This window comes from Pinus tabuliformis, chromosome 2_2 (genome assembly GCF_031772625.1).
Source record: "Pinus tabuliformis cultivar Carrire ecotype Pingquan chromosome 2_2, CPIR1, whole genome shotgun sequence".
In the NCBI taxonomy this organism is placed as follows: Eukaryota; Viridiplantae; Streptophyta; class Pinopsida; order Pinales; family Pinaceae; genus Pinus; species Pinus tabuliformis.
This window is the reverse complement of record NC_142300.1, coordinates 881,573,256-881,600,531: the sequence shown is the minus strand read 5'-3', so window position 1 is coordinate 881,600,531 and position 27,276 is coordinate 881,573,256. Positions and strand designations below refer to the sequence as shown.

Here is a 27,276-nt window from a genome sequence, read left to right as displayed (position 1 = left end):
AAGTTTTTGCCCAACAAAGTTGATAAAATGTCTAATCCTTCCACGTGGCAAAGTTGCAAAAGTTTAATACCCAAAATTTATTAATTCTTAAATTTATATAAAACCTCGAAATATATCAAAAGTAACCTAAAATTATAAGAATCTCATTTCTATGGTTTAACATTTTCTTTAAATTAATACATTTAACTTCAACCAACCCCAACAAAATGAAGCTTAGAACACCGATGGGCACCAACCAGTAAAAGTCAGCTCGGACCAGTAAAGCGAATATATATAGAACCTACACATCTTCGATTACCAACAGAAATTTTTACTTTCTATAATTTCTTTCTAGTGCATATAAGTGGAGAAAATCTATAGCTCTCTAAAGTATGGATCAAAACCTGCTCAGCTTTCATAGAATTTTTTAGTACCCTTCGAGCTGACATAGATTTTCTGCATTGCGCTATGTCGCAGAGTTTTTTCTCGCATTCTTTTAAATATTTCAGAATGATGCAGACAGATCCCACAGCAGAACCAGCGATCGATTCCCAGCAGCAACAACATCAATAACAATTGATGATGCCCCTGCCTCTCGAAGCTAGGTTTTGGCCCCAGCAACCACAACACCAACCTCAGGTTATGGTGCAGCAATCCTCGCAACAAGTGAGCTCCACAGACGAGATTAGGACCCTTTGGATCGGGGGTTTGCAACATTGGATGGATGAGAATTATCTGCAGCAATGTTTTGCTTCTACCCTGGACCTTCTTGCCCTTAAGATCATTCGCAATAAGCAAACTGGACTTTCAGAGGGTTATGGCTTCTTGGATTTTGTAAGCAATGCAGCAGCCCAGATGGTTCTCCAAAATTGCAATGGTGTACAAATGCCCAGGGCTGAACAATTTTACAAGCTAAATTGGGCAACAAAAACTGGTAGAGAAAATCGTTCTGAAGATTTTACTATATTCGTGGGAGATTTGGCATCTGATGACACAGATGAGCTGCCACGAGAGACCTTCAGAGCCATATACCCATCTGTAAAAGGAGCAAAAGTTATTACGAATAACGTTACAGGCCGTTCAAAAGGATATGGGTTTGTAACATTTAGGGATGGGAATGAGCAGGCTAGGGCTATAACAGAAATGAATGGAATATTTTGTTCCTCCAGACCTATGCGAATAGCTCCTGCCATAACAAAGCAGACTAATCTCGATTTCCCTTTGACTAGCCACATAGATTCTATAGCCCTTAATGTTTTCGCTATAGCCCACGAAGATTCCTTTCTTTCCAGATGCACCCAATTTATTCCTCTTCTCCTTCAGCACATGGAAATATATCGGACTTCCAAAAATTCTAAAATGAGATATGTCAGGTTTCTTACCAGTGAAAATCTCTTAGGGATTCTTGGAACCCAATGCTTGATGAGGGCATTGGTTTTGCACATATACGACGGTATTTGCACCTTTAGCGCATAGAAACTTCGGAAGTCTTTGATCGTGAAGCATAGCACGGACAACTTCCATAATTGTATGATTATTCCTTTCTGCCACACAAGTCTGCTTAGGAGTATATGGTGTTTTAGTCTCCCTCTTAATGCCAACCTCTTTGTAAAAGTCATGGAACTCATTGGATTCATATTCAGTCCCATTGTCAGTCCTTAAGATCTTGATCTTCTTTACAGTTTGATTCTCGATCAAGACTTTGAAGTGACGAAACCAAGTGAACACTTCATCCTTATTTTTCAAGAAGTATATCCAAGTCTTGCGAGAATAATCATCTATATATATATTTGGGTTTATATATATATATATATATAGATATAGATATAGATATAGATATAGATATAGATATATCTATATCTATATCTATACCTATATATATATATATATATATATATATATCTATATATATATATATATATATATATATATATATAGATATTAAAATATTTTATTTACGCAATATATTGTTTATATTATTTTTATTTTTTTGTTTATATTATTTTTATTCTTCTTTAAGCTTGGTACGACCTCCTCGTTTTCGAGTTTCTACATGTCTATTATTCACCCCATTTTAGGATCTCCGATTCTGTGAGACTTCATTTCCACGGCCATTGCCACTTGAGCTACCTCTTGCAGATAAAATATTATTTTTTTATTCATATATTTTTAAATATATATTTTCCTCGTATTGAAAGGTAACAAGTATTTTTCTTTCTTTTTATATATATATGAGATGTTACTCAACATATATTATTTTAGTTAAACCAAAGCTTAGTTTTTTGCTTTCGTTGTTTTTTTAAGTCACTTACACATTTCTTGATTTGGAGCATAAAGGTAACAAGTATTTTTCTTTCTATTTATATATATATGAGATGTTCCTCAACATATATATTATTTCATTTAAACCAAAATTTAGTTTTTTGCTTTTGTTGTTTTTTTAAGTCACTTACACATTTCTTGATTTGGAGCATAATATCAATATTATTTTTAGATGCAATGTGTTAATTCGATTTTGAGTAGTGAAGGAAAGAAATTATAAACTAAACTAGTGCAACCATATAAATTAAATGGTTGGTAAATGTCAATAGACATCAATCCATGATAAGCATCAAAACACTTATCCCATGACACATCACATTTCCTTGATTAAAAAATAATAGTAAATTTTAACTAAATTTTAAATTATAATTATTATAAACATAATTAATGTGTGAGTTAAGCAATATTCTTAACCATGGAGATTCACCTCCATCTTACCATGGAAATTTTTAACTTGTAAATATATTTTGTTACAATGCCATGGGCCAATACCATGACTTATCAACACCATATACCCAATATAGTAATTGTTGATATGACATTTTTTAATTAATTAATTTGAGATAAATTAATTAAAAGAGCTTAACTAAATATGAATATTCCAACATATTCCATGGAGCTAAATTCTCTATCATCCACCTAATATTTACTAATAATTATATTACAATTTTGGAAGGTCTATCTAGAAATAGACATGTCTATTTGCACAATTATAAATTTTTTATTTTCAATTACTTTCTCTATATAAAGTTGATGTAAAATTAAGATACAAATTGAAATGTTTTATGTATGCTTCAAGTTGAAAGATTTTTTTATTTTATTTTATTTTATTGCTATTATTTATTTTTATATATTTTTAATGGAAATAATAGTTTATTATTTTTAAATACAATATTAAAGGACAAGATTTCTCACATACTAACCAAACTATCTGTGGGTGATTATATATTTACTAATAATTATATTGATGTGAATTTTTCAATTTTTGGAGTATTAATAATTTGGAATATCAATTTTTGGAGTGTAGAAATTTATTTCTAGAATCATAGGCTTTGGTTTGGTACCTTGGAATGTGGATATTAAGACTTTTTTTTGATAACTTTTTTTTTTTTGTAAGCTAGGATGGTACTCTTTCTATTACATGATCATCAGAACATTACATCATTTCAAAAATGTTACAGCCCGCCCACGTGGGGAAACCGGGTCAGAAATCCACCTATAGTTTTTAATTGCAGCCCAAAAATAGAAGGTCCACAGTCTGGTTGTCTTAGCTAAATAAACGATGCAGTCATGAGACTTACTAATACTACTAATCTGCACTACTTGCATTTCCCTATCTTTAGCATGTAAAAAGCCATAATCAAAAAAACTATTGCAGTTTCTAAACATATCTTATGTCAATCGTTGCCCCCATCTGGTTGCTGGTTAGCTGCTCCCGCTGGTTCTGGATGGTCCCGATTCAGCATTTGCTGGATTGCATCCAGCTTCTCCTCCTGCCTCGCCATTGCTATACGTATGAAGCTCAATTCTCTGCGAATGTCTGGATTTCCTTGGGCCAACTCAACCATCTCCTTTGCCACTTGCTCCAGAGCCTTTGCCATAAGCCCCTTCATCACCCAATAGATATGCAGGGATTGTTTGAACAATGACATTTGCCCCCTGGTGTGACCAGGGTCATGGAGCAGAAACTCCCACTCTTCCATCTCTTCTGCAGATTGATCCTGTAACGATTCCTCTTCAAGATACTGCATTATTCTGCGCACAGCAGGATTGGAGTTGCGGTAATAAGCCTGTTCAGCCCTTCGAATCCTGTGGTTCACAGTCTTCTTTTGTTTTTTATCTTTATTCTGGTCGCGCCTAGAAGTCTCCCCTTCCTCCTGCGCTTTCTTCCTCTGCCCTCGGCCTCTTTTCCGCCCCGAGTCCCCGTCCCTGTTGGGAGTCCTGCTTCGTTTCCTCAAGCCATACCGTCGGACCGGCGACCCGGTCTGGTCCTCCCCCATCTGTTGATCTATATCATCCGCAGAGTTCTCCTGAGGGTAAAGGCGTTCACTCCCTTCGCCAGGACCTAGCTCCTCTTCTGAATCATCTTCAACATCCCATATCTTGAATGGCTGCTCGTCCTGCAGAATGCTTTTGCCCTTCCGGCTCCTGTTCCCCACCTCTGCGCTATGCTGCTCCTCTGCTCCTCTCAATTTCTGTCTGGTTTCCATGTTGCCCGTGGCTCTGTCGCGCACCGAACTCTGGTTTTCTAAGGTCTTAGTTCTTCGCTGCTTCCCCTCAACTGCTACCTCCGAACCTCCCCGAATTAGGAAATCATACAATGATTTTGCGTTCATCCTACTTTGGAAATATAGAGTTTTCCTGTCCGCGGGGTACCACCTGGGTTCAACTTCCAATTGCCGCCGGTGGATTTCCGACATGCCACTACCTTCGACCATCATTTCCTTATTAATCTCCTCTGCTGTGAAATCTGACGAACCGCTCCCATCTCCTCTAATGTATCGAGCATTAATTGCCTCACCTTGTGTGTACTCCTGACTATTCACCCCTCTCGCCGTCGCTGTACTGCCTCGTAACTTCTAATCGTATATCCTATAATCTGTTATGATATCTTTACCGAAGCCCGATTGAACCATGTTCTTATATCGGGATCTCCACGTCCTACTATTGATCCAGCTCACCGATCCGTGTATTTTCCTCTGTGGCTTGATCATGATCAGCCTTAATGATGTCCGACAGCTCCTTCCACTCTCTGTTTCCCTCCACGGCTCTCCACTGACTGTCAATCGTGCTGCCACGTCCCCTGCAGCCCCAATTGGCCAGCCAATCCGCTGCCTGATTCCCTCTCCTTCGAACATGGTTTATAATTCTGTATTGAATTCGTTTTACAAGATCAACAATTTCCTGAACAATACCCGTAGTCCGCCAGCTGTTAGTGACTTTCTCCCATCCGCTCCCGTTGCTGAGCCTCCTCAGCATGTCCACTGCAATCTGCGAGTCACCTGTGATTTCCAGATTGGTATAGCCATTCCTAACAGCAATTCGTAATCCTTGATGCAGAGCCCAGAACTCGGCCTCATTATTAGTCATCTCACCTCCCCATTCTGCAAATATCCACCTTACTTGGTTATTGTTGTCTCTGAAGATGCCCCCAAAGCCAGCTTCGCCCGGGTTCCCCTTCGAGGCCCCGTTGAAGTTGAGCTTAACAAAGTGATCTCTAGGATATCTGAATTTGTCAGGGCTTTGAATCCTCATATCGTGGTGAGCCGAATGCTTAAATTGGACCATCTCGAATTTTAAATTTAATTTGTTCAGAATTCCTTGTTCTTCCTGGTTCACCTTCCAGTCATCTCCCTCCCACTTATTGACTAAGATTGTTTCTCGCATAACCTCGACCACCCGTTCCCAGATTACCTCTGGTTCCTTAGTAGAATTCTGAAATAACCTCCGGTTTCTCTCTTTCCAGACCATCCAGAGTATAAATGTAGAGATAAGATTCCATGCCCTCTGGACTACTCTACAGTGAAAGGATTCCTTACTCCATTGGAATATCAGTTCATTAAATTCTCTGATATTAATTCCAAGTTTATTGAAAGTTCGTTTAGTATTCGTCCAAAGTTTCTCTGCAAACGGGCAGTTGACCAGCAGATGATCCCTGGTCTCTCCATCATTGTTGCACAGGTAACATCTCGAAGGGCCATTGAAGCCCTTTTTCTGAATACGATCCCAGGTTAGGATTTTGTTCTTTGAGGCCAGCCAAACAAAAATGGACACTTTTGGCCACCAATTGCTTTCCCATATTGTTTTCCATTCCAAATTCCTGTCACCTCTGTTTTGAGTATCCATTAGGTAGTAAGCCTCCTTGGTGGTAAACGAACCTTTCGTGGAGTTCCCCCACCTGAGGATATCCTTCCCATTACGAGCTCTGATTTTCCTAGATCCCATTTCTTTCTTGTAAACTTCTTGGAGGTCTGTGCTTAGCTCTCGGTCCCATTCTACCGGGTCTTCCCAAACTCTCCATCCCTCTACCATATCATTTACCTTCCAGTAATCCCTTACACAGGTTCTGTCTCCTTCAATTCTACCCCGGATCTGGTGAAGGTTCTGGATTCTGCTCAATCTTTCTCTTTGTTGCCACCTGTCTTCCCAGAAGTTGGCCTCTGTACCCCCCCATATTTTCCAGAAAGTATGTTTCTCAACCAGATCCCTGTTTTGACAGGCTAATTCCCAAATTGTGGATCCTTTGGGGATTTCCTGCTGTCTTAGGATCTCGACCGGAGAGTCAGGCATTCTGTATTTAGTCTTCCATATGATTTTCCAGAGATCGTTTCCCCCTCTGAGCCATCGCCACCACAGTTTGGCTCCCAAAACTCTGTTGAGAACTTCAGGGTCCCTTAGCCCCAACCCTCCTTTCTCCTTTCTTTCCGTTAGCTGACTCCACGACACTAAGGCCCATTTTTTCTTCTGATCAGACCCGCTCCATATGAAATTCCTTATGATTTCCCTGATCTTAGCACATACCCCTACAGGGGCAGCCATAATCGATAGAGGGTAGATGGGGATGGCCTGGAGGACCGATTTGGCCAAAACAACTCTTCCAGCAATGTTTAGAACCCTGAAGGCCCAGTTTGCAACCTTGTTGCTCAGTTTATTCAGGACACCTTGCCAATTTCTCATCCTTTTAGAGGTGAAGTCCAAAATATTACCCAAATATTTCGTAGGTAATTCACCTCTTTTAAATCCCAGTAATCTAATGAGATGGGTTTTGATCTAGTCCACTGTGTTGAAAATGAAGATACAAGATTTATCTTTATTGATTTCCAACCCGGAAGCCTCCGCGAACAGATCCAAGATTCTCCTGAGGTGCTTTACTTCTTTTACCGTTGGTTCTCCAAACAACATAATATCATCAACAAATTGTTGATGAGTTAGAGGCAAGTTGTTTCCCCATATTCTCAGACCTTTTATCCAGTTTGCTGCTCTCTCTTTTTTGATGAATCGACCCAGGCCTTCAGCAGCTAGAATGAATAGAAACGGGGACAACGGATCTCCCTGCCTAATACCTCTAGAGGCATTAAAGGTTTTCGTGGGGCTACCATTAAGAGAAGAAATCAGATTATGGATCCAGGCAATCCATCTCTTGTGAAAACCAAATCTTTCTAGGACAGTTTCCAGATATCTCCAATTTAATCTATCATAAGCCTTGGACAAATCTAATTTGATCATCATTCCTTTTTGCTTTTTAACTTTCAGGGAATGGATAACTTCCTGAGTTACAACAAGACCATCAAGGATCTGTCTGCCTTCCACAAAACCTGTTTTTTCAGCCGAGATTAAATTGTCCAGGAGGGGTTTTAATCTCTTGGCAATCAGGGATGTTATAATCTTGTAAATGACATTACACAGTGCTATAGGTCTAAAGCCATTAGCATCTTCTAGATTGTCTCCCTTAGGAATGAGGGCATAAAAAGTAGAATTAAGAGCGGGCCATACCTTCTGGTGCATCCTTGATTCTTCCACTAGATCCAGGATCTCTCTCCCCAAGAAGTGCCAGCCTGCCTGGTAAAAGTCCACCGTGTAGCCATCCGGGCTAGGAGCTGTACCTTTCTTCATTCCTCTCACAACTTCCTCAAGCTCTTCTAAGGTCACAGCTCTCATCAGCGCCTTGTTTTGGTCCTCGGTAACCAAGCTGGGGATGGCCGAGCAGATCTCCTGAATGGCTCTCGTTCTATCAGCTTGAGGTTCGGTTAAAATTTCTTTATGGTGATCCACTAAGACTTGTTCAATCTCAGCCTCCTCCACCACTCTTTCCCCATTCTTGTCTTTGATGGATAGAATTCTGTTTCCCTGTCTATGTTTGATCATAACCTGATGGAAGAATTTAGTGTTTCTTTCCCCCTCCCTTAGCCACTTTATCCTTGATTTTTGTCGCCACAAGATTTCCTCTTGCTTCCGTCTCTCTTCCAATCTACCAAGGATTACCCCTTCCCTGTTAATGCTTTCCTCTGTTCTGCCTTCCAAAATCATCTTCTGTTGAAGATCCTCCATTTCCCCTTCTAGTTTTTGCTTGTCTTCCAGAATGTTACCAAACTCTTCCTTGTTCCATTTTTTAATTCTCCCTTTCAGCTCTTTCAGTTTTAATTGGAACGTATGCATTTTACCTCTGCCCTGAACAATACATTGTTTCCACCATTCCTCTACTTTCTTGATGAATTCGGGGTCCCTCAACCAGAAGGCTTCAAATCTGAAGGGTCTTTTCCCCTGAGTCCTTTTGATATCAACCTCTAGTCGAATCGGCCAGTGGTCGGATCCCAGGGATGGTATGGTCTTGGCTTCCACAAAAACATCCTTGTTCATGATGGCTTCAGATACTAGGAATCTATCCAGTCTTGATGCAATTTGATTTTTACCTCCCCTTCTGTTGTTCTAGGTGCAAATCCCATTAATGGTCTGAATGTCAACAAGTTGTAAGTCCTCTATCATCTCATTAAATTTGTCCATGAAGTGGTCCATCTTCCTTACCCCTCCTTTTTTCTCTTCTAAAGATCTGATCAAATTGAAGTCGCCTCCAATGATCCAAGCAGCTTCCGGATAAAGTCTACGGATTGTTTTTATACTGTTTATAAAATTCTCTTTTTCCCCAGGAGAAGGGGGGCCGTAAACCCCTGAAATGACCACCTGTTCCTTAGTTCCTACTATCCTACCCAGACCAGTAAGGACTCTACTCATGCTGGTCCAACTATCCAAAATGATTTCATTCGGATTCCACAGAACTGCAATGCCTCCTGCAGAACCGATAGCGTCTTGCCCTATCACTTTGTATTGCAATCTGCTTTTTTCAATTATTTCTTCAAGCTGCTGAACCAAAATCTTTGTCTCCTGTAAAATCATGATACTAGGCTTCTCTTTTTTCAGCTTATCCTTCATATACCTTTGTTTACCTTTACTGTTCAAACCCCTAATATTCCAACTAATCACAATCATTTAAAACTTTTGAAAGGAGGGGAAAAATACCTCAGACAGAGGTATCACCTTACCTGAGTTTATCAACATTTCTCCCACCGTCTGGATAGTTTCATTCATTGTTTTCCGGCCTCTTTTCCTGCTGTTTTTTCCAGAGCCGCCCATTCCCGCCGCTTCATTCCCCTGTTCACTTCCTGCCATTACCTGTTTATCCAGTTGCTCCCCTTTTCTCTCCTTGTATTTCTGGAAAACTTCCTTGTACAGCTGTTTCTGTTTTTCAGGTATGAATCTATTGTCAAGATACTTCCATTCTTGGATTAACCTTTTCATGATTTTCTCCTCTTCAACTTCGCTTTCAGTTTGGTTTTCCACTTCCATCTGGGATTCCACTGTTGTTTCTTCCACCTTCTCCTCCGGTCGTTCTCTACTGATTCTGTTCGGGTTCTTTTCCTTTCCTTTCTCCTCTCCGGCGATTTCCATAGGGGTGTTCCCCGGGTCCTCATCGTCCTCCAAATTTATTTCATATTCCTCATTTTCGCTCTGCAGCACCTGAAACTTGTTTTGATTGTTTTTTTGGCTGGGTTTCTCCTGAGATTGGGTTTTTGGTCCTTCTTTATTCTGTCTCTTCTTCCTTGTAACCTGCTGAAAACCTTTCTCTGACTCCTCCATTCTCTCAGTACTTCTCTGATAATCCGTTTGACCTTTCTTTGACTCTTCCTCTCTATTCAGCGGGCATTGCCTATATAAATGACCATATTCATGGCAGTTGCGGCATCTGAATGGGATGTGTTCGTAATCGATTGGCTGCTTCCAAACCTCATCATGATACTCCACCTCAATGTTTTCCGGGAGGGGTTCTGCCAGATTCATGTATACACAGATCCTTGCATAAGCATTATATTTACCTCGTTTCGTAGCCTCTGCAATTTTGACAAAGCTTCCAATTGTGTTGCCTATTCCTTCCAGAATTTCCGGGTCCCAGAATTCATCAGGAAGCCCAAACAGTCGAACCCAGACTGGTGCATCAAGCAGTTTTTCCTTTTCTGGGCTGTATCTCTCCTCCCAATATTTCATGAACAGGCCTGCATTGTTCAAGAAATATGGCCCTTCCTCAAAGATCCTGTTCTTGTCTTCCAGATTTGTAAAGATCGCTGTGAAAAAACCTTGAGCTCCCAATTTGAGATCCACACGTCCTCTAGGTCTCCACCTCTGGTCTATCCATCTATATAGCTCCTTCTCTGAAGGCCAGTATCCTATGAACTTATAGATTAGGGCATGGTCCTTCATGTAACAGTTATATTCCTCCAATTTGTTGCAAGGGACGACATACCTTGGTTGTTTTTGTGCCCTAGGTAGACATTTTCCTCTCATCCTTTTCTGCCACAGGTTTCCCATTACTGGGACATGACTTTCCCTCTCGTTCTGTTGAACACCACCTGCGCTGGTCTCGCCTATTACCACATTTTTGAAGGAGGGGATCTCTCCCCCCCCTTTGGTTCTCCCATTTCACTCCGGGCATGTTTTTAGGGTTTAACCCCAGCTCTGCCACTGAGAACTCAGAAGACTGACACGCGTTTGCAGCGGGGATTCGCTGCTCAAACTAATCGATTTCCGCCTTCCACAGTCTGCTCCCTGCTATGCCTCTTGTCAGCGCTGTCTGTCTGCGCAGACCCTAGCGCGCATCGTTCGACTTTTTTTTTGATAACTTTAATAAGAAAGTATTAATAAATTTATTCTACAAACTGAATTTTATTACAATATGTAATGTAATAATTTTAATAGGAGTATATTGTCAAGTATTGCAGTGATCAAAGTGACTCCAAAAATGTAAAAATCTAGTAATGTCTATATGTTGATAGGTAAGAACACCCCACAAGTGTCATGTATCATAACATCAACATTAATGAAATTCAATATTAAAAAAAACAATATTATTGTAACAAGGTACCACATACTATACTATGTTTATCATTATTACGGATCTAGTCTTATATAAAATTATACACAATAATATCATATATTCTCTCAAAAATCATATATATATCATATTATATTAATTGTGATATTCACCACCCAATAATTTCTAACATTCTTCGAAATAAGTGACATGATTATTATAAACCTAATTGAGAAATATTGAGCCAGAGAGATTGCCTACTAAAAAATATCAAATTCTTGTAAAGGCACGATCATAAATAAGAATCTCATTTCCATTGTTTAACGTTTTCTTGAAATTAATACATTTATCTTCAACAAACCCCAACAAAATGAAGCATCCACATTTTGATAGTACAAGCCAGGCCCGGACGGGTAAAGGCGAATATATATAGAACCTACACATCTTCTATTACCAACATACAGTGTTACTTTCTAGTATTTCTTTCGAGCATATAAGTGGACAGAAGTTGTAGCTCTCTGAAGTCTAGATTAAAACCTGCCCAGCCTTCATTGAATTTTTGCGTACCTTTCGAGTTGCCATAGATTTCCTGCAGTGCGCTGTGTCTGGGAGATTTTTCTGGCATTCTTTTAAATATTTTAGAAGGATGCAGCCAGATCCCACTACAGAGCCCACGATCGATTCCCAGCAGCAACAATATCAAGAAAAATTGATGATGCCCCAGCAACCCCAACCTCAACCTCAGGTTATGGTGCAGCAATCTCGGCAAGAAGTGAACTCGGCCGACGATATTAGTACCCTCTGGATCGGAGGTTTGCAGCATTGGATGGATGAGAATTATCTGCACGAATGTTTTGCTTCTACCCAGGACCTTCTTTCCCTTGAGATCATACGCAATAAGCAGACTGGACATTCAGAGGGTTATGGCTTCTTGGATTTTGCAAGCAATGCAACAGCCCAGATGGTTCTCCAAAATTACAATGGTGTAGAGATGCCCAGGGCTGAACAATTTTATAGGCTAAATTGGGCAACGAATACTGGTGGAGAAAATCGTTCTGAATATTTTAATATATTAGTGGGAGATTTGGCATCCGATGACACAAATGAGCTGCTGCGAGAGACCTTCAGAGCCAGATACCCATCTGTAAAAGGAGCAAAGGTCATTACTGATAGGGTTACAGGCCGTTCAAAAGGATATGGGTTTGTAACATTTGGGGATGGGAATGAGCAGGCTAGGGCTATAACAGAAATGAATGGAATATTTTGTTCCTCCGGACCTATCCGAATAGCTCCTGCCATAACAAAGAAAACTACTGTTTATCAGCAACCCTATCCTCCTCAAGTGGTCGAGTTGGACCCGGAGAATGATCCAAACAATACTACTCTGTTTGTTGGTGGCTTAGATCCCAATGTGACAGTGGAAATGCTGATGGAGACATTTGGCCAGTATGGTGAGCTTGTGCATGCAAAGAAACCTTTCGGCAAGCGGTGTGGATTTGTCCAGTTTAGCAACAGGGCATCTGCAGGGTTAGCATTGCAAATGTTACATGGTACAGTTCTTGGTCAGAGACCAATTAGGCTTTCTTGGGGAAGAAACAAACAAGTGCAGCAACCCTATCCTCCTCAAGTGGTCGAGTTGGACCCAGAGAATGATCCAAACAATACTACTCTGTTTGTTGGTGGCTTTGATTCCAATGTGACAGTGGAAATGCTGATGGAGACATTTGGCCAGTGTGGTGAGCTTGTGCATGCAAAGATACCTTTCGGCAAGCGGTGTTGATTTGTCCAGTTTAGCAACAGGGCATTTGCACAGCTAGCATTGCAAATGTTACATGGTACAGTTCTTGGTCAGAGACCAATTAGGCTTTCTTGAGGAAGAAACAAACAAGTGCAGCGTGCAGGGCCTTTTCAAACACAGCAACCAAATCCAAATCATTGGAATGTGGCATATTATGGTGATGGACAAGGATACATTGTTGGTTATGGTTATGTCACACATCCTCAACAAACAAATCCAAATCGATGGAGTGGGATTTATTATGGTGGTATCCAATGATCCAATGTTGATTATGGTTATGCCACACAACCATATAATGCTGGTTATGCTTATACCATGCAACCTCAAGACCCAGATATGTTCATTGATATCGCTCCAAATGCAAACTATCAGCAACATCCACATTAGATTAGTTTCAGTTAAAGCAGAAACAGGGCATCTGCAGAGTTAGCATTGCAAATGTTACATGGTACAGTTCTTGGTCAGAGACCAATTCGGCTTTCTTGGAGAAGAAATAAACAAGTGCAGCGTGCAGGGTCTTTTCAAACACAGCAACCAGATCCAAATCAATGGAACGGGCCATATTATGGTGGTGGACAAGGATACAATGCTGGTTATGGTTATGTCACACAGCCTCAACAAACAGATCCAAATCCATGGAGTGGGATTTATTATGGTGGTATCCAAGGATCCAATGCTGATTATAGTTATTCCACACAACCAAATAATGTTGCTTATGCTTATGCCACGCAACCTCAAGACCCAAATATGTTCATTAATATGGCTCCAAATGCAAACTATCAGCAGCATCCACAGTATATTAGTTTCAGTTACAACAACCACAGTAAATTAGTTAATAGATTTTTCAGTAAATTAGTTTCAGTTTGTGGCATCCACAATAAATTCGTTATAGATTTTTTTGGTCATTGTTTTTTATTTTTCAATCTGCTATTTCTAAATAATAAATTTAGTATTTTGAATCATTAACAAAAAAATATTTGTTCATCGTATATGGTTATTGAATTTTTTTGTTCTTTTATATCATATATGGTTATTGAGTTTCAATTTTTTCCCTTTTTATTTTGGATATGTATTTCAGTTATGGAGAAAAATACTTCATAAAAAGTATTTGTATTTTTAATAAACTATGGAGAAAATTATTTAATAGAAGGTATTTATATTTTTAATAGGTGAAGCTTATGTAGGTGTAATGAGGAAGACACTGAACATCTTTTTCTGTCCTGCCCTGTGGTCATTGAACAATGGTCCCTCCTTTCTTCTCAATCTCCCTCCCTCAAACAATGGCAAGGACAGTCAATTATTGAAGCCTGGCTGAATTGGCTAGAGAATCACTCGGGCAAAGGTAGGAACATCCCCCTCCTCATGTGCTGGGCTATCTGGACAGCGAGGAATCGAGCAATTTTTGACCAAAAAATCCCATCTTGGCCATCCATCCGATCACACATCCTTACTGATTTCGCACTCCTCCCTCATGACCCCCCACAGGTCCCTCTTCGATCCATTTCCCTGGAACACATCGACAAATCTTACCCCTGGGCTTATTTTGATGGCTCAGCACAAGCGGATGGCTGTGGGGGAGGAGCCCTCCTCTTCCTAAGGGAAGATCACTGCTTCAAATTACAAATATACCTGGGAAGGGGCACAAATAATTATGCTGAGCTTTCCACTGCCAAACACCTTATCCACTTTGCACTTGAAAAACGCTGCACAAAACTTCAACTGTTTGGAGACTCAAAACTTGTCTGCAACTGGCTCAATAGAAAATCTATTTGCATTGTTTTTCTTTGAGACATATTCTGGATGAGACACATAGGCTTATAGCAGTTTTTGAAAAATTTGATTGTCATCATATTTACAGGGAGCGCAACACAAGGGCGGACCTCCTATCAAAATAGGCAGCGCAAAGGCAAGAAGAACACTGGTTAATACAGGAAGAAGTGGATGGAACTTTTCATCAACACTATCACAGGGATTTTGTAGATCTACACGCTCAAAGGGAGATATATTTATGGAGACGGTCCCATCCTATCCACACTATGGTTTTTTGTTTTTGACCCACGGGTTTTTTTCTACAAGGCAGCGGAGATGCAGCTGCTGTAAACAACTGATAGTTTTCATTATAGACACTTTTTCATGATACTACAGGTCTGGGGTTCTTAGTTATTTTCCAGGTTTATACTCTTAAGTCTCCCTGCGTGGAGCACACATATATTTTTACATGCTTTCTCTGTTTATATGATACAACATCCATATGAGAACCATAACTCCTTGCATGGAGGCAAAATCTGGTTTTTTTGTGCTACTTGTACATGGTTGTAAACAAACTGTGTTTATTTTGCTACTATCTGGGAGGCAGCCAGCCTCATTATGCATATGCTTAGACATCTACAGAATGTAATTTCTTATGATCTAATAGAAATTACGACTTTTTCTACAGGAATTTTTTTTTTAATAGGTAAAGTTGAAAGATTTCTGCAATAGTTTAAAATGATTAAGATTAAATAACTTTACTACTTTTACAAACATTTGAATAAAAAAAATACTCTAAAAATAGTAACTTGGTAGAGATTGATGTCAACCCTTATAAATAACATTTTATAAAACTTCATATCACCCCTTTTAGGAATAACAATTCACTCTAGTCACTAAATTTTCTAGGGCATCATAGTTACAAAATTTTCATATGTATTGTTACTTTTTAAAGACATGAATTAACACTAATTTGTAGAGCTTTATTTTAGAGGTAGTTGAATTCTCCATGTAATGTATATAAAATTCATTGTTTAGCACTTTGAAACTATGCTAAAACTTCTTGCCTTATAAGGCTTTGAAGTTGTAACACACAAGTTGTGGGACACTAAAGCACTACTACATATGGTGTCAATGTTTGAAATGAAATTTTGATGGTGTAGTTAAAATCAAACATAGTATGTTTAACAAAGCTTTGTCTCATGAGTGCATTTGACCTCGAGGGCCATAATTGTGCCTAATAGTGTTGAAAAGTGTAACTAGGTTTAGTTTTCATAAAGACTTGTGTAATTATGATTTTATGTAAATTGATGAAAAGAAGAAAAATAAAATTATTTTTGTAATGCTTGAATCATGGGTTTCATGATCAAGGGATTTTATTTTTAGTAGAAGCTTCCACTGAGAGCTATTAGGTTTAGTCATCAATACATAAATTCTAATGAGTCAATATAAGTATTGAAGACCCATTTGGGTATGTTACACTGCAAAAGCAAATTTGATTATGTCATAAACCCTTCAATAACTTGTCACGAGATTCTCCTCATTTCGGGCTTCAAAATAAGAAAAAGGATGTTCCTTCGAAGACAAGTCGACTTATTTGATGGACAAAACACAATATATAGGCAGCTTGGCTTTCATTTGGATTAAATTTTGGTCAAGGCAATCTAAGTGAGAAAAAGTGTGAAGATCACAAAGGAGAAGTATTATTATCAAGCAAAGGAGGAAGATAACCGAGTTCATTTGGATTTGTTTTAGGGCTAAACCCTTCAACATGTGTGAGATTATAGTATTGTCTATTGTAGAAAGGGCCAAAGTACTACAATCATCTTAAGAAGGATAGTTTCCATCAAGCGAAGAAGGTTGAAGGTCAAACTTTCTCAAGGAATGAATCTAGGGTTTCTAAAGAAGGGCCGAAAAGTGCATATCTGAGCCAAGGAGCGAAATATGAAGTCTAGGCAAGGGAAGTGGGAGGAGGAAGAAGTTTGAATATCATTATCTCAAGGAAGAAGTTAAACAGGGGAGTCTTGTGACTTGGTCTTGGAGAGGTAGATAGGTCAAGAGTCTTGATCGCCTATATTTTGTGCCTCTTGTCTCTTTATTGTTTATGCATTGGTAGTTGTTTGATGAAGAAGAACACTATAATAATTTAAGTAAATGTCCTAATCTAAAGTAGTAAAAAACATTCACAATTAGTTATCATACGATGGGTTGCAAGTGGTCACAAATATGATAAAAAACTATTTATGTGGGTTTGCTTGTATAGTTGAGTTAAAGATGATATATATATATATGTGTGTGTGTGTGTGTGTGTGTGTGTGGGTGTGTATGTGTGTGTGTGTGTGTTTCATGAAATATTTGAAAAGAGATATGCATTTACTAGATTTGTTCACTATTCTATATGTGTGTGTGCGTGTTGTATTATGAAAGATATTGTATTATGATTTTCATAGTTGATGTAATTGGGAAACATGGTGAGTTGCATATACATTGATTGCATGTACAAGCATGCACACAATTGAATGTTTGGATGTAAGAACAAAATTCTTTGTGAATCTACAAGGTTCATTGATATATCAATTTGTATATCTACATGATATATCACAAGATATAGGGTTGTAGAAAAGTTGTACATTTGCCTATATATTTGTTTGTGCAATTGGAAATTTAAAACCCTTTGCCATGCAAAAATATCAAAAGAATTGTTGTAGGAGAAATATGGAAAATTGTTTAAATTTTCCTTCTTAAAATACATGTCAATCTAAGGGAAATGCACTAATGTTGAATTTTGTATTATGAGATGATGGATATGTAAGTTATTGAGTAATGCATTACTTAAGATTAGATATTTTTTCCTTAAGGAGAAAATGTATGCTCAAAATGGAAATTATGTGTTTTTTATATGAAAACAGGCCATTAAGGAAAATACATACGCTAGAGTGAACAATGTAAGTCTTGTGTTAGGATTTGCATGATAACTTCTTGAAATGATAATGATAGTTAAATTTCATATATTTAGATGAATTATAAACATTAGCATGTTATCCCTATGAAATTTCATAAAAACAAAGCATTGTAGAAAATGTGTGTCCTGTTAGGGAAAATGTACACCCGCAAGTGAATGCATGTTGAATGCATGTAATGATTTTTGTACTTGTTAGGGGAGGATATGCACACGTTGCTAAGGATAAATGCATACCTTCATTATAGAAATGCATGCCCTTGACACAATGTGCTAACCTATAATGATGTAAGCCCTAACTGATTCTTCCATAGCCATATGAATGGCCTTCATGGTAAGAAGATTGAAAATAAACGGTAATCCATTATGAGATGATGATGTTGATATGTGTTAAATTATGGTATGTTCTATGCTTAGAGCAGTTTACTTCTTTTCTTCTTATTAGCCACAGATTAGCAATGACATATACATTAAGTAAAGTGCAGATAGAACATTAAACGATCAACAGAAAACAAGCCAAGACAAGAGACACAAGATGTAGTGGCTAGCCAGGGACAAACCCCAATGCGGGGAAACCCTTTGATCAAATCTTCTTTTATCTTCAATAGTTCAGCAAAGAGAAATAGTACAAAATCAGAATTCTATAAATTTATATCAACAGCAGCAAACCCTAGATCAGCAAAGTCAAACTTGGTCAAACGAGTTGAAATTGACCTCCAATATTCTTGGTCAATTTCCAGTCAACTAGCCCTCGAATAGCCTTAAGAAAAAACCCTTGAACAATGCCAAAAACACAGTCAAACTACTACCCAAAACTAGGGCAGTCAACGCTGGTCAAACCAAAGGTCAGATTGCCTTGGTTTCTGTGCCAAAATCTGCGGCCTGCTTAGGAGAGGCAGCCACACCAAAACCGCACCCTTGATGAGTCAATGCTTGGTCAACGCAGGTCAAATATGCCTTCTGTTGCCTCAGTCAAACTCGGTCAACGCAGTCAACAATTTCTGCGTCCTCTTTTAGCCCGCGTCTTCTTGCTTCCCACGTGTGAGAGATCCTCTTCCTTGTGTATACCCAATCATACAAGGAGAGAGAGAAGAATGAGAGATGATGAGATGATTTGAAATGAATCAATCTCACTTGTATTTATATGATTTGTGCCACACATTTAGTTACTGGCCGACCTTGACAATTTTCAAGTAATTACAAATAAATTCATATCTCCATGAATACTTGTCGGAATCGGATGATCTTTAAATCAATCCCACACCTCTCGACAAGAGAAATCTAGGAAAAATATCAGCTGCCATAAATAAGGTGACCCACCTGGAGTTTGGCCCTAGTTTCCAATTTTAATACTCCCTCTCAAATAGGGAGAACTCCATCTGCAATCCGTCTGATCGTCATTAGTATCCCAGCCATCAAATGCACTGCCCTGCACTGCTTGGCCCTACTCTGCTCTGCTTGAACTATGAAGAAGAAGAAATGATTGAGGATGTATCATAGCATCCTCCACTGACCTGAAGTCAGTTTCATAGTGTGTCATACCACTCCCACTGATCCCAGATCAATGGATGTCATCCTAGCATAGGGAGTACGGTAGATACAATGATGCGTCCATCAATAGTACTACTAATGGTCCCTAACCCCATTTCCCTACTCATTGATCATATGAGAGGTACTTCCCATGAGTCTTAGACTGCATGGGTAGGATTCCTCGACAGGAGAACTAATCATCCTGTCCACAAGATAACGAATCATCTTGTCCACAAGAGAATGAATCATCCTATCCAACAGTCGCCATAGGAGAACTAATCATCCTGGCCCACAGGAGAACTAATCATCCTGTTCCATAGTCACCACGGAGAACTAATCATCGGGGCCCACAGGAGAACTAATCATCTTGTCCTACAGTCGCCACGAGGTGTCACAGGGGAAGGTTGAACCTTTGACCCTATACATAGTGCACCACCAGGGGATGGTGAGTCGCCCTGTGGTCGCATGTCGCTCCAAGAAGTACCCTGCGCCCCTTTGGAGCTCCTAGAGCTCAATAAATCATACTTGACCCTCATAAGAGGGTCTCTGAACGACACCAAGTTGTTCTTGGAAAGTCAAGAATTTGACCTTTCCCAAGGGCTTCGTCAAAATGTCAGCGACTTGTTCATCTGTATCGATATGTTGGAGCCTTATTGCTCCCCGCTGCACCATATCCCGAATATAGTGGCACCTAATATCGATATGCTTGGAGCGATCATGAAATATGGGATTATCTGATAAGTGAATCCCGCTCTGGTTGTCACACAGGATCACGGTGGTATCCAATCTAAATCCAAACAGCTCACTGAAGAGCTTTTGCAACCAGACCGCCTCACAAGAGGCCATACTAGCAACAATATACTCTGCCTCGGCGGTGCTCAAAGCCACTGACTTTTTCTTCCTACTCATCCAGGATATCGAGGTAGATCCCAAAGAGAAACAACACCTGGAAGTTCTCTTTTGGTCCACCACACTGCCTGCCCAATCAGCATTGGTATATCCATGTAGTCTCACATCTCCGACAATGTATCTCAACCCATGAGTGATTGTGCCACAAAGATATCTCAATAGATTCTTGGCACCAATCCAATGTGAGTGGTGAGGCTCAACCATATGTTGACTCAATGTGTTGACTGCAAAACATATATGCGGACAAGAGTTCACCAAGAACATCAATGCTCCAATGAGTTGACGATACTTGGTAGCATTTCGTAAAAAGGGTCCGGCAGCACTACCGCTTAACTTCTTGAAGTCAAGCTCCATCGGGGTAGTCACGGGTTTGCAGTCCACCATATCGAATCTCTCCAATATCTTCACCACATATTTTCCTTGATATAGGAAAATATCCCCTGGCTTCTGCTAGACTTCTAGTCCTAGGAAATAGTGCATCGGTCCTAGGTCCTTCATCTCAAATTCAAAAGCCAACTCCCTCTTACATTTGTGAATGAGAGGGTTTCCACCTGTTAGAAAGAGGTCGTCAACGTACAACACTAGTATGAGAGGATTGTCATCTTCAACCTTAAAGTAAAGGTTAGAGTCAGCTTCACTCCTAGTGAATCCCAACTTCATCAAGTAGCTATCGATCCTCTCATACCACTCTCGGGGTTCTTGCTTCAGCTCATAGACAGCCTTCTTCAACCTGCACACATGAGATTCTCGATCATGAATCTCAAATCCTTCGGGTTGCTTCACATAGACCTCCTCTTTGATCGAACCATGCAAGAACATGGTCTTGACATCCATCTGATGTAGGTTCCATCCTTGCGAAGCAGCAAGGGCTATGATCGAGGTGATGGTGGTATATCTGGAAACAAGTGGAAATATCTCGTCATAGTCTATATCTTCCTTTTGAGAGAAGCCACGAGTGACGAAATGAACCTTATACATTTCCGCACTTCCATCAACTGCATGATTTATTTTGTAAAGCCATTTCGAAGTGACAACTGCTTTGTCCTGGGGTCTAGGGACCACATCCCAGACATCATTTTTCATGATGGACTCATATTCCTTAGTCATAACATCCTTCCATACTTGATGCTTGACAGCTTCTGCGAATGACGAAGGCTCATTTTGGATGATCATGCTCATGATGGTCAAGTATTCCTGATACCTGGTCGGCTTCTTACCTTCCCGGAAGGTTCCCCTGGGTGCAATGTGCCCTTCAGCATCATCAAGTGTTCCCCTAAGCCATGAAGGCCTCTTCCTAGAAGAGGAAGGTTCTTGCGGAGGGGGATCAATAGGATCCATAGGTTATTCCACATCAGGCATCGTCTCATCTTCCTTTTCCTTTGGTTCCCTGGTGTCATCTTCTTTAGATCCCCTTTGAGTAGGAATATTGTCAACTTTGCTAAGAGCCATATCTTCGTCAAAGGTGACATCATGGCTAATCTCGATTTCCCTTTGACTAGCCACATAGATTATATAGCCCTTAATGTTTTCGCTATAGCCCACGAAGATTCCTTTCTTTCCAGATGCACCCAATTTATTCCTCTTCTCCTTCATCACATGGAAATATATCGGACTTCCAAAAATTCTAAAATGAGATATGTCAGGTTTCTTACCAGTGAAAATCTCTTCGGGATTCTTGGAACCCAATGCTTGATGAGGGCATTGGTTTTGCACATATACGACGGTATTTGCACCTTTAGCGCATAGAAACTTCGGAAGTCTTTGATCGTGAAGCATAGCACAGACAACTTCCATAATTGTATGATTATTCCTTTCTGCCACACAAGTCTGCTTAGGAGTATATGGTGTTTTCGTCTCCCTCTTAATGCCAACCTCTTTGTAAAAGTCATGGAACTCATTGGATTCATACTCAGTCCCATTGTCAGTCCTTAAGATCTTGATCTTCTTTACAGTTTGATTCTCGATCAAGGCTTTGAATTGACGAAACCAAGTGAACACTTCATCCTTATTTTTCAAGAAGTATATCCAAGTCTTGCGAGAATAATCATCTATAAAAGTGAGGTAATATAAATATCCTCCCAAAGAGTTCACAGGCATCATACCAGATATGTCTGAGTGAACCAACTACAATATATCAGAGATCTTGCTCGAATGGTCCTCTTTTGAGCTTTCCTTCGGCACATCCAAGACATACACCTTCTTTCTCTACTCGGAACTCGGACATCCCTGTCACCATTTGTCTTGCATTGGGTAGAGCTTTATAATGAAGGTGAGAAAACCTTCGATGCCATAGTTCGGACTAAAGTGATGTGTCACAAGACATGAAACCTAGTGGACTTCCTCCGACCTGATATAATGAATCGACTTGAAACCCGAGAGTGAAAGCTTCCTTAAAATTCTTTTTCCATACATGTACCTTTCCATCAATGAAGGTTACCTTGTAGCCTTTGTACTCCATTTCCGAAACCGACACCAGGTTCTTTTTGAGATCAGATACATATAGGACTTCTTGCAAATGAATTGTATTACCCTAATTCAATTGAAGAGTGACATTACCTACGCCTTTCATGGGATATTTTGCGTTGTCACCAAGAACAATTTCCAGGTTGGTCTCCTTTTCAATCATATTGGAGAGAGCTTCTTTGTAACCAGTGAAGTGCCTTGAGGCACCACTATCAATAAGCCAATTTCCCACCGAGTCGGGGCGAGCAGTAGTAGAGAGGGCTGCTGGTAGACAATATTCATCTTGCTTATTGTTAACAACATTAGATTCATACGTAGAGTTTCTTGCCTTCTTGAAGGGTTGTCCTCTTCCTTGATTTCTGACATTTCTTTTACCTCTGCCATTGGATGTGCCATTCCTTTGATTGCCCTAAGAGTGATTTTGGTCATAGTCATGGTGTGAGTCCCTTTTATCAGGGCACTCCCTCACATAGTGGCCCATTTTGTTGCAATTGTAACATCGAACTTTTCTTCCACCCTTTGGTCCAGCCTTTCCTTTGGATTTAGCCCCAGAATTGTTTCTTCTTTTAGCATGAGAAGAAAAGGAAGAGGGATGACCTTTAAGTATGGGCATTTCTTGCTCTTCCATCCTTGTCTCTTCTTGAATACATCTAGCCATCAATTCCTCAAATCCTGGGATGACATTATTGTTGAGAAGAGTAGTCCTGAATATATACCATTTAGGTGGATGTCCTCCAAGGGTTGTGATAGTCATTTCCTTGTTAGGAACTACTTCCCCAATAGATAGGAGATCGTTCTTGATCTCAACAATCCTTAAGAAATATGCTTGCATACTCTCATCTTTTCCCTTCTTAATTTCCTTCAACTTATTTCTAAAGAACAAAACTTGATTTTCATCATTAACTTTAAATAAACTCACCAGTCTATCGTAGATTTCCTTGGAGGTTGTTAGCTCGGAAACATAGGCCACCAAGCGCTTGTCGATAGAGTCTCGGATGATCTTCCTTGCTTTGACTTCTCCCTTGCACCACTTGCTTTTGGCAGTAGCAAATGCATTTGATGGAGGCACAACAATATTTCCTCTCACATGGTCCAACACTTCCTGATCTTCTAAAGTCAGATCGAGAGACATATTCCATCCATGATAGTTAGAGTTCTCACGGAGCTCATCTTCGGTGGGGAAGAGTGTTCAGGACCCCATGAAGTTTTTAGGATAGCCTTGCCAACCTTCTCTTCAGTGATTTCTCTTGCTCTTGCTCTTGCTTGGGCTTTGTCCTCACCTTAGCTCTGATACCATGTTAAATTATGGTATGTTCTATGCTTAGAGCAGTTTACTTCTTTTCTTCTTATTAGCCACAGATTAGCAATCACATATACTTTAAGTAAAGTGCAGATAGAACATTAAACGATCAAAAGAAAACAAGCCAAGAAAAGAAACACAAGATGTGGCAGCTAGCCAGGGACAAACCCCAATGCGGGGAAACCCTTTGATCAAATCTTCTTTTATCTTCAATAGTTCAGCAGAGAGAAATAGTACAAAATCAAAATTTTGTAAATTTATATCAGTAGCAACAAACCCTAGATCAACAAAGTCAAACTTGGCCAAATGAGTTGAAATTGACCTCCAATATGCCTAGTCAATTTTTGGTCAACTAGCCCTCGAACAGCGTGAAGAAACAACCCTTGAACAACCCCAAAAACACAATCAAATTGCTGCCCAAAACTAGGGCAGTCAACACTGGTCAAACCAGAGGTTAGATTGCCTTGGTTTCTATGCCAAAATTTGCGGCCTGCCTAGGAGAGGCAGCCACAACAAAATTGCATGCTTGATGAGTCAACGCAGGTCAAAGATGCCTTTTGCTGCCTCAATCAAACTCGGTCAACGCAGTCAACAATTTCTGCGCCCTCTTTCCCGCGTCCTCTTTCAACCTGCATCTTCTTGCTTCCCATGTGTGAGAGATCCTCTTCCTTGTGTATACTCAATCATACAAGGAGAGAGAGAAGAATGGGAGATGATGAGATGATTTGAAATGAATCAATGTCACTTGTATTTATATTATTTGTGCCACACATTTAGTTGCTAGCCGACCTTGAGAATTTGTCAAGTAATTACAAATAAATTCATATCTCCATAAATACTTGTCAAAATCGGATGATCTTTAGATCAATCCCACAACTCTCAACAAGAGCAATCTAGGAAAAATATCAGCTACCATAAATGAGGTGACCCACTTGGAGTTTGGCCCTAGTTTCCAATTTTAATAGTATGGCATGTCTTATAATGAATTGTCTTGTAAATGAAAAAGAATGTATAAAAATGCATACATAAAATGTATGAAAATAGGTCATATTAAAAAATGTTTTTCCTGTGAATAAAAATTCATTCATCGTGTTGATAATTTGATACTAATCTTATGAAATTACATGAAAATAGGTCATGATACCTTCTAGAAATCATAATGTTAGTTAAAGTTCATATATTTAGATTAATTATGAACATTATGCACATTATCCTTATGAAATTACATGAAATCAAGGCATTGTAGAAAATGCACGCCCTATTAGGGAAAAATGTATACCCTCAAGTGAAAATGCATTTAATGATTTTAATACTTGTTAAGGTAGAATATGCACCCTTTGCTAAGGATAAAGGCATACCTACATTATAGAAATGAAAGAATGATGAAGAATTGTTGGCACTCATTCAAAAGTTGCAACAAGATCCCTGTACATTTGATACATTTAGCTAGAAACATGATTCATTATGGGACAAAGATCTCTTATACCTTTGTAAGAATTCCCAACCTAAACGAAATATTCTTCCAGAATTACACACCTCTACCTTAGGAGGGTACTCAAGATTTTTAAAAACTTACTGCGAGGTTAAGAAGGATTTTTTTGGGATGGCCTTAACTCTGATATTCAAAAGTTTGTGGCGCAACTTTTGGTTTTCCAACAAAATAAAGTTGATACAATTAATACCCCGTGTCTGTTACAACATTTATCCATTCCAAGTCAAAGTTGGGAGGAGTTTTTAATGGATTTTATCACAGGTTTACCCAAGTCCAAAGGAAAGAGTGTCATCATGGTGGTAGTTGATAGACTTACCAAGTATGCACACTTTTGTGCATTATCTCATCCATTTAAATCTAGTATAGTTGTTATTGCATTTATGAAAAAATTCAAAAGATTCATGGAAACCCAGAGATTATTGTAAGCGACAAAGATCCCATTTTCACAGGAAATTTTTGGACGAAATTATTTTCTTGTCTAGGTACTCAATTAGTTCATAACTCATCTTATCATCCTCAATCTGATGGGAAAACTTAGGTAGTGAACAAATGTTTGGAAGGATATCTTCATTGCTTTGTATCTGATAAACAAACACAATGGGTCAAGTGGTTACCTCTAGTTGATTGGTGGTATAACACTTCCTTCCATACTATAGCAAAAATGACCCCATTTATGGCACTTTATGGATATCATACATCATCCATCACATCATCTTTAAGAGAAAAATATAAGGCTCAAGTAGTGGAAGATCACATCGAGCATCAACAACAAGTTCTCCAACTCTTAAAGGATAACCTCACTTTGGAACAAAATAGAATAAAACAATAGGCAAATCAACATTGCAACGTAAGAAGTTTTGATGTAGGTGACTGGGTATTTTTATGACTACAACCATATGAGAAAATGTCCCTCAAGAAACCTAAGAAGGATAATAAATTATCACCAAAGTATTATGGTCCTTACAAAGTGTTGCAAAAGATTGGTACTATGGCATACAAATTGGAGCTTCCTGCATCTTCTTGAGTGCACCCAGTTTTCCATATTTCATGCTTAAAGAAGGTTATAGGTGACAAGATACCAATTCAAACAATATTGCCAGAACTTGACGAGGAAGGAAAAATCATATTGGAACTTGAAGAGTTCACGGAAACAAGAACTCGACAACTATGAAATAAATCAATTTCAAAATATCTCATCAAGTGGAAGAACATACTCGCTAAAGATTCCACATGGGAGGATGATAATTTTATACAAAAGCATCCAGAACTACTCAAGCGTTAAGGACACCACTTTTTTGAAGGAGAGGAGCATGTTAGGTCCCTATAATACTAGTGTATTCCCTCATTGTTATTGTTAGTGTAGCCCCCTTATTTTTAATGTTGCTCCCATGTAGTCCCCATATTGTTATTATTGTGCCCCATAGAAGCCCACTATTGTTATTGTTGTGCACTTACATTATTATTGTTATGTCAGTTCTAATTATATTCTAACCCCGTAGACTCCTATATATAAAATGGAGGTTTTGTCATTTAAATCATCTAATAATTGTTCATTTGTGTAATGTAAATGAGGTTTCCCCCTCAAGGAGGCTAATTTTGAATTCGATGATCTATCTCTTCTTCTATTTTGTGAGCTGGTTGAATAACAAATTTGGTTCAACCAATTTATTGTCGCGTGGTACATGGAAGTCTTAGACCTCGTTTCATTTTGAATATGTTAATAAGATATTATTTCCTCTTATATTGATGGGTAAATATACTTTACTATATGTCGTTTTTATGGCTAATACATTCTTGTTATTTATGTTGGTTATATGTTGGTTATGAGCATGTTTTAAGAAAAACTTGATGTATGGTTCCCATCATGTTTTGATTTGAAAATGAATGAACAATGAGCATATAACCTAATAGATGA

General features: G+C 39.1%; 2 pseudogenes; both read left to right on the top strand.

The window, feature by feature from the left end:
- The first annotated feature begins 621 nt into the window (after positions 1–621).
- LOC149195829 (polyadenylate-binding protein RBP45 pseudogene) lies at positions 622–3,446 on the top strand (annotated as a pseudogene).
- An 8,361-nt stretch (positions 3,447–11,807) lies between these two features.
- Positions 11,808–12,941, top strand: LOC149195828 (RNA-binding protein L pseudogene; annotated as a pseudogene).
- Positions 12,942–27,276: the final 14,335 nt, after the last annotated feature.